General features: G+C 39.5%; 1 long non-coding RNA gene across 1 annotated transcript in view; it reads left to right on the top strand.

Annotated features, from left to right (window-relative positions):
* The window catches only part of LOC132526388 (uncharacterized), an 88577-nt gene that overhangs the window by 42104 nt on the left and 30514 nt on the right, over positions 1 to 15959 (top strand). The gene's annotated exons all lie outside the window — the stretch shown is intronic.

The following is a 15959-nucleotide window of genomic DNA, read 5'->3' as shown; positions in this document are numbered from 1 at the left end:
AGCACGTTGTGACTCTAAGTCCATACATGTGGGGACTTGTGATGGTCCACGTCCAGGGGTTATGATGTCTCATCAGCTTGGGCTGCTAGGGTCCATGACATCAACAACTGCATGGTCCTAGACAAGGGCTGCAAGGGTCTGCAGTGGCTGCAGGGCCTGTTAGAGTCCTCATTGGTGCCTCCAGTTCCAGTGGCTAGGGACCAGGGCAGGCAGTGGTGGTGGCCAGAGCTGGTGATGTGCAGACACTTGTCTGTGGGGGCTGGGTACAGATGCCTGGCATGGGCCAGGTACAGAGAAGCACATAGTGGTGGTGGCCAGGGTCAGCAGCAAGGTGCCAGGGCCAACGGTGGGTGCATTAGCAGCTGCACGGGCCCTGGCTCTCAGTGTCCACTCTGTGGCTACAGGGTCTCCCTATGGGCACAGCATAGCTGTGGAGGCCAGCAATAGGAGTTGGCCTGGGGGCAGGCAAGTGCACAGGTGGAGGGTCTAGCTGCAGGTGAATCGAGAAGGACAGGCCAGTGTCAGGAGACAGGGCTGGATCCAGGCCCACAAGCCACTGTAGGGCCCCTGGCTATTGGCATTCACTCCTGTGCCTGCAGGATCTCCTCAAGGGTGTGCACATAGCAGTGGAGACTAGTGATGGAAGTCAGGCCAAGCGTGTGCAGGTGCGCAGCTAGAGGGGCTAGCTAGCCCCAGATGTGCACAGATTGTGTGGAGGGGTCCACTGCCAGGGGCTAGGCTGGCATCTTGTATTCATATAGCCACAGAGGCTGGGGCTGGCTGCCAGTGTGGATCCTGGCTTTAGGGGTGGGGGAAGTTGAGGATGGATGCTCAGGTGGCTGGCATCTGTGACCAGGAAAACCTTTGGAGGAAGTCTCAGTGGTGGACTCTGTAGGGGGTCCATGCTGGCTCTGCTGGGCATTGCTTTCTTCAGTGGCAAAAGCTGCTGGTGTCCTCTGCAGAGCAGGTCACTGGGAACCACGGTCGCTCCGCTATGTGGCTAATACTGATAGCCCTGCTTTTCTTCCTTGTCCCTAGCTATGTCTATATGTCTCAGCCTTTTCAGTTTCTGGGTGGGGTGAGACCAAAGCGAGCCCCTTGTGCAGTGCCCTAAGCAGCTGATAAAGCTCTCACTCTCCCTTTCCCAGCGAGGGGAGCTCTTCAAGCTGGGGAGCTCCCTCCTGGTGCTGAGCAGGGTTCACCTGGGGGATGGGATGATGCAGGCAACATGATTCTGTTCTTCATTTTTTGTGTGGTTATTCTCAGGTGTTTTGTTCTACTGTGTTGCTGAAGTTTCTTAAGTGGACTCTGAACTCCCTCAGAGCCATTTTTGTCTGTGGATAGCTGTCTAATTGTTGGTCTTTGTCAGGGGCTGGAGGGTGGTGTCTCCTACTCTGCCACAATGGTCATGTCACTCAGCATAATCTTTCTTAACAGTAATTTTGCACCGCTTCTAAAAATAAGACACATACTCTAGTATGCTTTTAAAAATATCTTATTACGGATTTAATACAGACTAATTGTAAAAAATTTAAAACTACAGAAAAGTAAAAAGAAGAAAATGAAGCCATCTGCAATCTTAATACTCAAAAATAACTACTGTTAACCAGTCGGTACACTTTTCTTTTAGTCTTTTTTAAATGCTCATATTAAAATATAAATTTTACGTAGTTCATACAGATCTTAATTTTCAAATGAAACAATGTGAATTTTCTGAAGTGGCAAAATATTCTTCACAAACTTTATTTTAAAGACTGCAAACTTATTTATTATATACAACCATTAAATATTATTTTTTACACACATCTGATTACGTCAATTCCCCATTGCTCTCAGGTTTAAGTACAAACTGGGCATGGCCTACGAGACTGTTCTTAAACTTTCCCTTGCCTTGTCTCATGCTTCTTCTTCCTCCTTTATGTTCTAGACTGAGGGTATACTCACTCAGTTTCCATGTATCGTATTCTCTCTCACTTCCAGGACTCTGTCCATGCTGATCATTCTAACACATTATTATTCTTTTTCCTCTCCATCACTTAGTTCTACCCACTTCTGCTCCCACTCATGTTTTCTAATTAACACCTACTAATCTCTGATGGAAGGAGAAGGTATAGACAGAAGAAAAGAGGGAAGCCTCTGATCAAGTCCTTGGAACAGAATAGAGTTCATAAGTAGACCCAGGCATGTATCGTCAACTGATTTTGACTAGAGAGAGAAGGTAATTAAATGAAGAAACGACAGTCTTTTCAACAAACAGTGCTGGAACAGCACGGTATTTTTATAGAAAGGAAGAATTTCAACCTTTACCTCACACCATACATAAAAATTAATTCAAAATAAATCATGGACCAAAATGTAAACATTTAAACTACACAACTTCTAGCTAAAACCAGAGTATAATCTTTGAGATTTTGGAGTCAGCAAATAATTCTTAGATAGGACACAAAAGCATGAATCATAAGAGAAATAAATTCGTAAAATGAACTTCATCGAAATTAAAATCTGCTGTCTTGAGCACCATTTAAAAAATGAAAGACAAGCTGTAAAGTGGGGAAAAAATTTTACAATACATGTAAGTGACCCAGGACTTATCTAGAATATAGAGAACTCTTGTATCTCAGTAATAAGAAAACAGCCCATAAAAAATAAGCAAAAGAGGGGCTTCCCTGGTGGCGCAGTGTTTGAGCGTCCGCCTGCCAATGCAGGGGACGCGGGTTCGTGCCCCGGTCCGGGAAGATCCCACATGCCGCGGAGTGGCTGGACCCGTGAGCCATGGCCGCTGAGCCTGTGCGTCCGGAGCCTGTGCTCCGCAACGGGAGAGGCCACAACAGTGAGAGGCCCGTGTACCGCAAAAAAAAAGAAAAAAAAAAGCAAAAGATTTAAACAAACACTTTACAAAAAATATATGCAAATGGCCCATGAGCACATGAGATGTTAAACATCATTAGTCATCAGGGAAATGAAAATTATAACCACAATGAGATATCACAATACATCTATTAGAATGACTAAAAAAAGATGGACAGTGACAAGTGTGGTGAGGTGTGGAGTGACTGGAACTCTGATGATTGGTAAGGAGAATGTAAAATGGTACAACCACTTTGGGAACAACTTGGCATTTCTCATAAATTTAAAGATCCACTTTATGACCCAGCAGTTCAACCCAAAGTATTTATCCAAGTGAAATGAAAATACATGTCCACACAAAGACTGGTACATGAATGTTCTTAGCAGTTTTCTTTGTAGAAACTCCAAACTGGAAGCATCCCAAATGTCTATCAACAGGTAGATGGCTTCCATACTGCTCACTAATAAAAACGAATGAACCACTGATATATGAAATAACATAGATAAATCTCAGAAACATGCTGAGCAAAATAAGTCAGAAAAAAAGAAAATATACAATCCCATTAATATAAAACTCTAGGAAAAATGTAAAGTATAAAAACAGAAAGTGTGTCAGTGGTTGTCTAGGATCAGGGTGGTTGTGGGGATTGATTGGAAGGGGCATAAGGGTACCTTTGGGGGTGAGGGACATGTTCTATATCTTAATCGTGGTAGTGGTTGCTACAGAGATGTATACATTTGTCAGAATTCATTAAACTGTACACTTAAGATGTGTACTTTTTATTATCTGTAAATTATACATCAATAAATTTGATTTTTAAAAAGTGTGTCCATTGCTATTGAGAAGTTTGGTTAGTCAAGGACAGAGAAGGGACTATTGCAAATGGCAATATTAAAAGTCATGGGTGAGTTAACTAAGAACAGTTTCAATGAAGGGATGAAGAATAAAACCTGACTGAAGCAGGTTGAAGAGAGAATGGTGGTTGAGACAGTGGAAATACAGCTGTACATAATTCTTTCAAGGATTTTTGCTATGAACGGAAGCAGAGAAATTGGGTGGTACTTGAGAGGCATGTGGGAGTCAAGGGAAAGATTGGGGTTATTAAGGCATAAGTGTATGCCGATGGGAATGATCCAGTAAAGAGAGTGAGATTGATGATACAGGAGAAAAAGAAAGTATTGCCGGAGAAGGTTGTTGAGAAGGCGAGAGCATGTGGGATATTAAGCACAAGAGGAGATACTTACCTTTCATAGGAGCTGGTGTACATTGTCCACTGTAACAGCAGAGAAGGCAGGTTAGGTGGGTATAGATGCATGGAGATTGGTAGATTTGCTGGTGGGAGGGTGAAGGATTACTCATCTGATGGCTGGTTTTTCTCAGTGAATTAAGAATGAGTGGGGTAGAAGGTGGAGGCTTAGGGAGGGAGATTAAGGTGGGAAACAGTCTCTGCAGAGAGAGAGAATTCACTAGAAAATATGGCACGACTGGTTGAGATGACTGCCCACTGGAGAATTTTTAGTCATTCATTCAAAGGGAAACCAATGGGCAGAGGTGTGCGGCTTTCTCTAGCAGTGCTCAGCTTATGGGCTGCAGGCATGTAGAGCACAGAATCTTGCACTAAACTAAGGTTGACACTTTGCAGGTGATTATGCAGAAAAAGCTGGGCAGAGGTTTTAGTGTGGTTGCAAGGGAGTGGTTATATAATGGACCATAGAATCTAAGGTAGGTAACAAGGGAATGATGGCAAGAAGGGTGTGATAGATGGAGAAGTGGTCAGATCAATAGCTTGCAGGCTCTGCCGGGATCAGAGAATTGCTAGAATGGGAGTAAATGAGCTGAAAGGCTAAGAGTTGGAGTATGCTCCAGGAGTAGGAAGCTTGAAATCAAGCTTTGAGATTGGGTTCAATTCTTTAGATGATGAGGGTTAGGGTATGACAATGGAAATGATGGCTGAGGGGCAGGTGGAAGTCAGAGACCTGACAAGTCCAAGGCATTTGAAATCACCAAGCATGACAGGAGTAGAGATAGAAAGGAGGGCAAGTGAGCCAGGACTAGAGGTACAAGTAAATGAGAGTGAGTGACCAAGTAGGACTCAGTAGGTGACAACCACCCGGAAGAGGAGCAGTTGTGAAGTCTGATGGCCGGCTTGTCTTTACTCTGAACCACTGAATACTATTTCCCCCTTTATATAGTTTTGAAGGTGGAGAGAAGGAAGGAAAACAAAATAGATTGTATCTATGTTCTTAAAGTGTTGAATTTTCCTCTCTATTTTACTGGTTTCAAGTCCACCTTGAATCACCTAATCATACTTTGCTGGATGAGTAAAGTTTGAGAGCTCTCCGCTGATGGGATTAAAAGTGTTTGGAAGGATTTTCTTGACGATAACCCGATGCAAACAGCCATTTACAGCACTGTGAATGCAATTGCTACTGAAGGGATTAAATAACAGCTGAACCTTATTAACTGTTATATATGGCCCAAAGATCTAACTTTTTAAAAAAATTAATTAACTTATTTTTGGCTGCGTTGGGTCTTCTTTGCTGCGCAAGGGCTTTCTCTAGTTGCGGTGAGCAGGGGCTACTCTTCGTTGCGGTGCGCGGGCTTCTCATTGCGGTGGCTTCTCTTGTTGCAGAGCACGGGCTCTAGGTCCGCGGGCTTCAGTAGTTGTGGCTCACGGCCTCCAGAGCGCAGGCTCAGTAGTTGTGGTGCATGGGCTTAGTTGTTCCGTGGCGTGTGGGATCTTCCCGGACCAGGGATGGAACCTATGTCCCCTGCATTGGCAGGCGGATTCTCAACCACTGCCCCACCAGGGAAGCCCGATCCAACTATTTTTATTCAGAGTTATGCCAAGACCCCATTTACTGTGTGGGGCAGACGCTCATGCCCAGCATCCTCATTTCTACTTGTGGTGTCACTCAGATTTTAAAAATCTATTATTAATAAATATATTAAAAACAATTACGTACCATGTTGAATACCTACTATGTGCCAGACACTTGGCTAGCTATAATATTAATATCAATATTAACATTAATTGAATCTTATTATGTTCCAGGCATTTATGCTTTGACTGTGTAATCTAATTTACTCTTCACAGTAGCCGGATGAAGGGTTAAAGCTAAGATGAAGAGATTATGGTTCAAAAATTCTTGCCCAAGATCTCATAGTTATTAAAACTGAATGCAAATGGGGTTCAAAAGTCTGAAGTTGACTCTGAGGTTTCTGCATGAACAGTATGTCCTATTTGCCGTACAACGATCCTTACTACATGCAGAGGTGAATGGTCCCCTGAATGGTATCACCCAGTGGAGGGAGGTAGACCTCTCAACAAATAGGTACAAGACCACAGTGGGTGCTAGGAGGAAGGCTTGAATTACGTAGTAAGTGGTGAGCTCAAGAGCCACGTCAAAGGAAAAATATTCAGCATTTAGCAGATTGACTAGTTGCCTGGCTACAGTAACAGCCTCCTAGGTGGTGGGCTCCTGTCACCAGGCCTTTCCTTCCATACCATTCTGAATATCACTGCTAGAGGTCATCTTCCTAAAACACCTGTGCACTTGCTCAGTTTTTTCCTGTGTCGTATCCAAACATCTGCACTTAGGTTTTAATTCCCATGCTTTTTTTTTTCCTTTTTTTTCTGGGTGGTGGGAAAACAGGTGATTTTAATTTTCTTTTTTTAAACATCTTCATTGGAGTATAATTGCTTTACAATGTTGTGTTAGTTTCTGCTGTATAACAAAGTGAATCAGCTATATGTATATATATATCCCCCTATATAAAAATAAACTCAAAATGGATTAAAGACCTAAATGTAAGGCCAGAAACTATGAAACTCTTAGAGGAAAACATAGGCAGAACACTCCATGACATAAATCACAGCAAGATCCTTTTTTGACCCACCTCCTAGAGAAATGGAAATAAAAACAAAAATAAACAAATGGGAGCTAATGAAAAGCTTTTGCACAGCAAAGGAAACCATAAACAAGAGGAAAAGATAACCCTCAGAATGGGAGAAAATATTTGCAAATGAAGCAACTGACTAAGGATTAATCTCCCATGGTTTTTAATGAAGTTATTTCTAAGAACTCTTAAGAACTCCAGCAGGAGTAAACATGTGTGGGGCTTTCTGTCCCAGACTCCCTCTGTCCCAATTCCTCTGAGTAATTGCCTTCTCTGCTGTGCCCATACCCACCTCTCCCCATGGTCCCCCCTCCATGGCAGGAAACAGGCCACCAGCATTCCTGCATTTGACGAGTATTCCTTTCCTACAGGAGAGGCTGAACTCTTTCTCAGTTTCAGTGCTAAAACCCTAGGTTGGGACTTTTCATTCGAGTTGGAAAAAAAACTCTGAAAAAATGAATCACAGCCAACAGCAGGCGGTAAAAGGGTGGGAGGGTGCGGGTACATCCTCCTCTATATCCACAATACAAGGAGCATTGTGTCCAAACATGGAGAGAGAGAAAGCAAGAGAATGCTAGAGCAAGCATGGTTTCTTTGTTAAGTATGTTAACATTTGGGGAATCTGGGAAGAGGCATAAGATTTATCTTCTAAGATATCGGAAAATTCTTTGAACTATTTTTAAACCTTTCTATAAGTCTGAAATTAGTTCAAAACAAATGTTCAGCAAATTTTGTGATATGTGTGGGGTTTTTTTTTTTTAACCAGAATAAAAATGTAAAATAAAATAAAATACAAGTGGTATCTGGGAGGGGACGGTCAGCTTCAGTTTCCATGGTGCGTGTCACTCCCACTGCCCTGCACTTGATTTTGCACAGGTACCTTGACGACCTAGCCTCGTGAAGGTGTTTCAAGGGATGTGCAGTTAGAATGACCTTACTGGGGAGGATATTGCGCACAGGGTCTAGGGATTTTGATGTTATTTTAGATCAGCAAACAGGTCATTGGTGGTTTTGAACAGTCAAGCAATATTGTTTCGAAAGAGAACTCTATGTGGAGGACAATTTGGAAGCAGAGTGACCTCAGGGAGACTTAACTAAGAACAATGGAAAAGGAAGGGAGAAATGTGAGCTACATTTTAAAGGAAGAACTGGCAGATTTGGCTACTGCTGGTGGTACCATTGATGGAAATGGGGGACACTGGATATGTCTGGGGATGCGTAAACATAGAGAGCTACAGAGCATTATAAATAGTGCCAGAGAAAAAGTAGAGGGACTTTCCTGGCGATCCAGTGCTTAAGACTCCACGCTTCCACTGCAGGGGGCGCGGGTTCAATCCTTGGTCGGGGCACTAAGATCTCCGCACGCTGTGTGGCGCACCCGAAAAAAAAAAACAACATAAGAAAAAAACAAATAAATCTAACCTGAGCAAAAAAAAAAAAAATAGGAGAATCACCTTATGAAAAAAAGGCATGGATAAAATCATAAGGTGGGTAAATATTTACGTAATGGGGGGTATTTCTAAATATGACATCAAACAGAGAAAGCTTGGACTATAAAATTTAAAAAATATATTTATTTATTTATTTGGCTGCGCTGGGTCTTAGTTGCAGTATGTGGGATCTCTTAGTTGCAGCATGCAGAATCTAGTTCCCTGACCAGGGATCGAACCTGGGCCCCCTGCATTGGAAGCATGGAGTTTTAACCACTGGACCATCAGGAAAGTCCCGAACTATAAAATTTTAAATTGTATAGATTTTTTAAACCCCCCACACACAAATTAAAAAGTAAATGAATGACCTGAGAATAAACTTTGCAATGTACATTTATATATCTATTTAAGATATATTCTCAATATCAGTAAAGCCATAGTAAAAGACAAACTCCCAATTATGAAATTGGTTAAAGGCAGCCAATTTACAAAAGAAAACACACATATGGCTGAAGGAAGGAAGGGAGGGAGGGAGGGAGAAAAGAAAGTAGTTCAGTCATTAACAGTCAGATAATTAAATTAGAAAAGCTACTGTGTTCCACCCATCAAATTGCAAAGATTCAAAAATGATAGTAAGCTGGGGAGTTTGGGGAGTTATGCGAAGAAACAGGCAGTAACATACGTGATTGGTGGGAGCAGAAGTTTTTCTGGAAGAAATGTACATACCTATTGTCCAGCACTTTCCTTTCTAGAAATTAATCCAGAGTAAGTAATCATAAGTGTATACAGTAACTTATCTACAAGAATATTCATTAAAAGTGTTTAATATAATAAAATTTATTGCAAATGAAGCAACTGACAAAGGATTAATCTCCAAAATTCACAAACAGCTCATGCAACTCAATATCAAAAACCAAACAGCCCAATCCAAAAATGGGAAGAAGATCTAAATAGACATTTCTCCAAAGAAGATATACAGATTGCCAACAAACACATGAAAGAATGCTCAACATCATTAATCATTAGAGAAATGCAAATCAAAACTACAATGAGATATCATCTCACACCAGTCAGAATGGCCATCATCAAAAAATCTACAAACAATAAATGCTGGAGAGGGTGTGGAGAAAAGGGAACGCTCTTGCACTGTTGATGGGAATGTAAACTGATACAACCACTATGGAGGACAGTATGGAAATTCCTTAAAAAACTACAAATAGAACTACCATACAACCCAGCAATCCCACTACTGGGCATATACCCTGAGAAAATCATAATTCAAAAAGAGTCATGTACCACAATGTTCATTGCAGCTCTATTTACAATAGCCAGGACATGGAAGCAACCTAAGTGTCCACCAACAGATGAATGGATAAAGAAGATGTGGCACATATATACAATGGAATATTACTCAGCCATAAAAAGAAACGAAATTGAGTTATTTGTAGTGAGGTGGATGGACTAGAGTCTGTCATAAAGAGTGAAGTAAGTCAGAAAGGGAAAAACAAATACTGTATGCTAACACATATATATGGAATCTAAAAAAAAAAAAAGGTCACGAAGAACCTAGGGACAAGATGGGAATAAAGACGCAGACCTACTAGAGAATGGACTTGAGGATACTGGGAGGGGGAAGGGTAAGCTGGGACAAAGTAAGAGAGTAGCATGGACATATATACACTACCAAACGTAAAATAGATAGCTAGTGGGAAGTAGCCGCATAGCACAGGGAGATCAGCTCGGTGCTTTGTGACCACCTAGAGGGGTGGGATAGGGAGGGTGGGAGGGAGGGAGACGCAAGAAGGAAGAGATATGGGGACATATGTGTAGGTATAACTGATTCACTTTGTTATAAAGCAGAAGCTAACACACCATTGTAAAGCAATTATACTCCAATAAAGATGTTTAAAAAAATAAATAAAATAAAATAAAATAATAAAATTTAAAACAACCTAAATGTATAAATTAGGGGATTGCTTAGATAAATTATGGTAATAAAATGCTCAGTAGCCATTATAAATGTTATTATAGATGTATATCATAAGGATGAAGAGTTATTCAGTAAAAAGAAAAAGAGAAGAACAAAAATCATGTATATTGTAATATCATTCTTGTTAAAAAATTCAAAGATAAAAATCTGGAAGTACCTGTATCAAAATAATATTAATAAAATTGTTTGTGAAGGCCAGGTATGGAAATTATTTCTTTCCCTCATGTTTTCTTACTGTATATTCTAATGTTTGTACAAATAGTTTTATTACTTTTATAATCTTTTTAATTATACTTTTTTAGTTTAGCAATCTTAGATTTATAGGAAAGTTGAAAAGATAATAGATCCCTACATCCTTTGCCCAGTTTCATCTATTGTTGTTGCTTTATTGAGATATATTTCACACACCGTACAAGTCACCTATTTAAAGTATACAATTCAGTAGTTCTTAATATATTCACAGAGTTGTACAATCATCACCATACTCAATTTTAGAACATTTTCATCACTTCAAAATTAAATCTTATACCCATTGGCAGTCCCCATTTTCCCTCAGCGTAGACAACCAACACTCTACTTTTTGTCTCTATAGATTTGACTATTCTGAACATTTCACATTAAAGGAGTTATACAGTATGTAGCCTTTTGTGACTGATGATGTTTTCAAGGTATGTCCATGTTGCAGCATGTTTAAGTACTTCATTCCTTTTGATTTCTGCATAATATTCCATTGTAGGGAGATACCATATTTTATTTTTCTATTCATCAGTGGAAGGACACTTGGGTTGTTTCCACTTTTTGGCTATTATGAATAATACTGCTATGAACATTAGTGTACACGTTTTTGTGTGGACATGTGCTTTCAATTCTTTTGGATGTATACCTAGGAGCAGAATTGCCGGGTCATATGGTAACTCTATGTTTAACGTTTTGAGGAACTGCCAGAATGTTTTCCAAAGGCACTACACCATTTTACATCCCCACAGCAGTGTATGAGGTTTCCAATTTCTTAATATCCTTGGCAATACTTGTTATATTGTCTTTGTTATTCTACCCATCTTAGTGGAAAAGTGAAATGTTATCTCATCGTGGTTTGAATTTGCATTTTCCTAAGGACTCATGATGCTGAGCATCTTTTCAGGTCCTTATTGGTCATTTGTATGTCTTCTTTGAAGAAATATCTATTCAGATAATTTGCCCATTTTTAATTCAGATTATTTGGGTTTTTTATTGTTGAGTTATTAGGGTTCATTATATATTCTAGACACAAGTCTTTTATCAGATATATGATTTGTAAATACCTTCTCCTATTCTGTGGGTTGTCTTTTCACTTTTTTGATGGTGCTCTTTCAGCAAAAAAGTTTTTAATTTTGATTAAGTCAAATTTATCTATTTTTTGCTTTTGGTGTCTTATCTACGGAGCCATTGCCTAACCCAAAGGAATAATTATCTAAGAGTTTACTCAAGAAATGTAGCTGTTAGCCTTTACATTTAGGTCTATGACTCATTTTGAATTAATCTTTGTGTATAGTATGAGAGAGGGGTTCAAATTCATTCTTTTGCATGTGGATATCCAGTTGTCCCAGCACCATTTGTTGAAAAGACTATTCTTTCCCCATTGACTTGTCTTGATCCCCTTGTCAAAAATCAATAAACTATGAATGTATGGGTTTATTTCTGGACTCTCAACTCTATCCCATTGATTTAAATAGGCATATGCCAGTACCACACAGTCTTAGTTACTGTAACTTTGTATTAAGTTTTAAAGTTGAAGAGTGTGAATCATTCTAGTTTGTTATTTTTTTTTCAAGATTCTTTTGGCTATCTAGGTCCCTTGTATATTCTTATGTACTTTAGGGTCAGCTTCCCAATTTCTGGGGGAAAAAAGGTAGGTGGAATTTTGATAAGGATTGCATTTTGACTCTGTGAATCAATTTAGAGAGTCCTTCCATCTGTAACGGGTTGAATGGTGGCCCCTAAAGGATAGGTTACGTCCTAAACTCTGGAACCTGTGAATGTGGATTTTTCTGGAAAGTGACTCTTTATAGATGTAATTAAGTTAAGGGCTTCAAAATAAGATCATCTTGGATTTACAGCTAAATCCAATGACAGTTGTTCTTATAAAAGTAGAGGGAGATTTTAAGACTCAAGACACGCAGGGGAGAAGACCATGTGAAGATGGAGGCAGAGGTTGGAGTCATATAACCAACCCCAAACCAAAAAGTGCCTGGAGCCACCAGAAGCTGGAACAGGCAAGGAAAGATTCAGAGGGAGCATATCCTTGAGGACACCTTGAGTTCAGACTTCTGACCTCCACAGCTGTGGGAGAGAATAGATTTCTATTGTTTTAGGCTACCCACTTTGTGGTAATTTGTTACAGTAGCTGTAAGAAACTAATACATAATCAAACAGCATTAAATCTTCCAACCCATGAATATGGTATATGTTTCCACTTATTTAGGCCTTCTTTAATTTCTTTCAATGATGTTTTACAGTTTTCAATATACCCATCTTTCAATTCTTCTGTTAAATTTATTCCTAAGGATTTTGTTCTTATCGATGCTATTATAAATAGACTTTAAATTTTTAAATTCTTGGATTGTATAGAAATACAGTTGTTTCTTGTGTCTGCAACTTTGTTGAACCTGATTATTAGCTCTGATAGGTTTTTTGCATATGTGGATTTCTTGAGGTTTTATAAAAATAACACCATGACATCTGCAAATAGAAATACTTTTGCTTCTTCCTTTCTTAGCTACATGCCTTCCTTTTCTTCTTGCCATTTTGTCCTGGCTTGAACCTCCAGTACAATGTTAAATGGAAGTGGTGAGAGCATGTGCACAGCATTATGCAACTCCGTGGCCCTCTAGATTCCCAAGAATATGTCAGATAATTGCAAAGCCCCACATAAATATCTTATTCCTCAACTTTTTATTTTACCCCCAGTTTTTTTTGTTATCCTATTGTGTTTTGAATGAACACCAGCTCCTTTTTGCTACCTTCAGTGGTTGCCAGGCTGCTGGTTTTAACTGTGATTGTGGGCTGTTGGTTTTCAGGGTTATCATAGAGTGAGAAGGGGATGGAAATAGGGCAAGTTAAATGGCACAAGGCTCATTGTTCTTATCAAGATTCAGCCTTTTTTCTTGAAAAAATGTTCCCTGATTGTTTATAGCCTTTGATTAATTTCCAGAGTTCCAAAAAGTTGATCATGACAATTTTCACCAGTGTTCCCATTTCTTTTATAGAGAATTTTTGGAGGTCATTTTCATTAATATCACCCTTATAGTCTTCTTAAGCTTAGATTTTAAAACTGAAAATATATTGTCAAATGTGTTTTAAGTACCGAGAAAGAGGTCTGTATACAAAGAATGTTGATGTAGATCTTCCAATAGCCAAATATCTTATTGTGCAATGAGATGTTGAAGAAAAGGCAGTGAGAGTACGATGAGTATGATTTGCATCCTGATTTTGTAAGTGATCTATATGGCTAGGTGCTGTGTGTAAATACCAGCTTGAGGAGAGGTTTATTCATGTATTAAATCTAGAAATAAATAATCCATGTTCCTCAAGATTTATTAATAAAACATTGGGAATGTTATTAGGAATTAAGGTGGCCTGGATGGCTATGTTAAAGATGACTGAGGAATATTTTGCTCTGGAAAATTCAGCTCTCAGCTCCCCTAAGCATTTGAAGCCCGTCTCTCACTTCTTAATTTTTGCCTTTTCTTCTTTTCCAACAAATGACTCTGCAACTTATACAACCAAATCTCCCAAACATTTTTGTCTCTTTGCAAGACTATGAGCTTTCAGTCATTTTAGAATCTTAAAAAGGTGTACTAGGTCACAGCATCCTCTGGCTGGTAGATAATTAAAATCAGCACACAACTGCAACGTATACCCTCTAAAGCAACGGTCGGTTCTCAGCCTTTTGGCTGCCATGACACGCTTGATAAATGATTCTCTTACGTGGAAAACACTCTCAAGGGCACATTCGTATTTGGACAGACATCTCCCAAGTTTGGAAGTCATGCACTGTGGTAATTTGTAATCATCAGAAGAGTTAACAGGTAGCTCTTTGTGATCTATTGCGGGAGATAAACTTGGGCTGTGTGGCAGGACATTCTTAGCATTCTTGCTATGATGCCACTCCCTTGTCTCCCAGAATTCATATATATATACATCTATACAGATATATGTATATATGAATATAAACACACACACATACATAAAGTAAATCTTTTGGAAATTTCAGCACTTTAAAAACACTTTAACATATTGCTTTTGGTTCAGAGTCTGTGCAGCCAGATTGTGTAGGATAGAATCTGACTTCACTGCGTGCTAGCTGTGTGATGCTCTGGCAAGGTACTTGACCTCTGTCCTTCAGCATCCTCATCTACCAAGTGGACATACTCGTGCCTATGTCATAAGGCCATTGTGAAGACACCTGAGATCACATATGTAAAGAACCAATTCTGCTTCTCATAGTGGACACTCTTGTTTGGAACAGATCACTGTGACTCACCTTGCACTTGATTGCTTGAAAAGATTAAGAGTTACCTAATAAAACTACTTGAGTTTGGTTGAATAAGTTTTCACACCCATTCAGGACACTGTGTCAGTAATCTTGAAACCTTTTTGGTTTCAGAGACTGAATCCTTTATTCACATGAAATCATATGGAGAACCCCAATGTGGGAAACAGAAACAGATGCTCTATTTGTAGTGGAGGGTGGGAGGTCTGCAGTCCCATCTATTCTGTCTGCAGTGGCACTTGTAGAGTTGTAAGGAATTCTAGGGATCCAGGGAAGACAGTTTGAAAGCCTGTAGTCTGTTTGGTTATGCTCTTGCAATATCAACATTCTCTTTCTTGGCAACCTGTGAGCATGTAAAATTAAGTCAAATCTCCAGCCTAGCTTGTTATGTCTTGGGCAAAATCAACATGTAGGCTTGCATTATTCAAGGCTGTGAGCTCAATTAGCAATTTCATCCATGTATGTGTTTAGGAAATTATCAGCCTTGGGAGTGCAGTACACCATTTGGAAAGTAAAACCTTATAGGGTAGTGGCTTTCAAACTTTAAAAAACATTAGTATCACCTGGAGGGCTTGTTAAACCACAGATTTCTGGGCCCTACCACCAGTTTCTGATTTGGTAGGTCTGGGATGGGATTTGAAAATGTGCTTTTCTTTTTTATTTTTTTTAAACAATTTTATTGAGATATAATTCATGTACCATATTATGAATCCACTTAAAGTGTACAGTTCAGTGGTTTTTAGTATATTCACAGAGTTGTGCAACCATCACCACAATCAGTTTTAGAATCAATTTTCATCACCCCAAAAAGAAACCCTGTACCCTTTAGCAGTCACTTTCAGTTTCCTCCCAACCCCAGCCCTAGGCAACCACCAATTTGCTTTCTGTTTCTAGAGATTTGCCTATTGGGGACATTTCATATAATATGTGGTCTCTTTTTAAAAAAAATTATTTTATTAAAGTATAGTTGATTTACAATGTTGTGTTCATTTCTACTGTACAGCAAAGTGATTCAGTTATATATATATATGTATATGTATATATTCTTTTTCATATTCTTGTCCATTACAGTTTATCACAGGATAGTTCCCTGTGCTATACAGTAGGACCTTGTTGTTTATCCATTCTATATATAACAGTTTGCATCTGTTAATCCCAAACTCCCAATGCAATGCTCTCGCACCCCCTTCCCCCTTGGCAACCACCAGTCTATTCTCCATGTCCCTGATCCTGTTTCTGTTTCATTTGTGTCATATCTTA

This window comes from Lagenorhynchus albirostris, chromosome 9, assembly GCF_949774975.1.
Source record: "Lagenorhynchus albirostris chromosome 9, mLagAlb1.1, whole genome shotgun sequence".
NCBI classification, from domain to species: domain Eukaryota; kingdom Metazoa; phylum Chordata; class Mammalia; order Artiodactyla; family Delphinidae; genus Lagenorhynchus; species Lagenorhynchus albirostris.
This window is presented reverse-complemented; position numbering and strand designations above follow the sequence as displayed.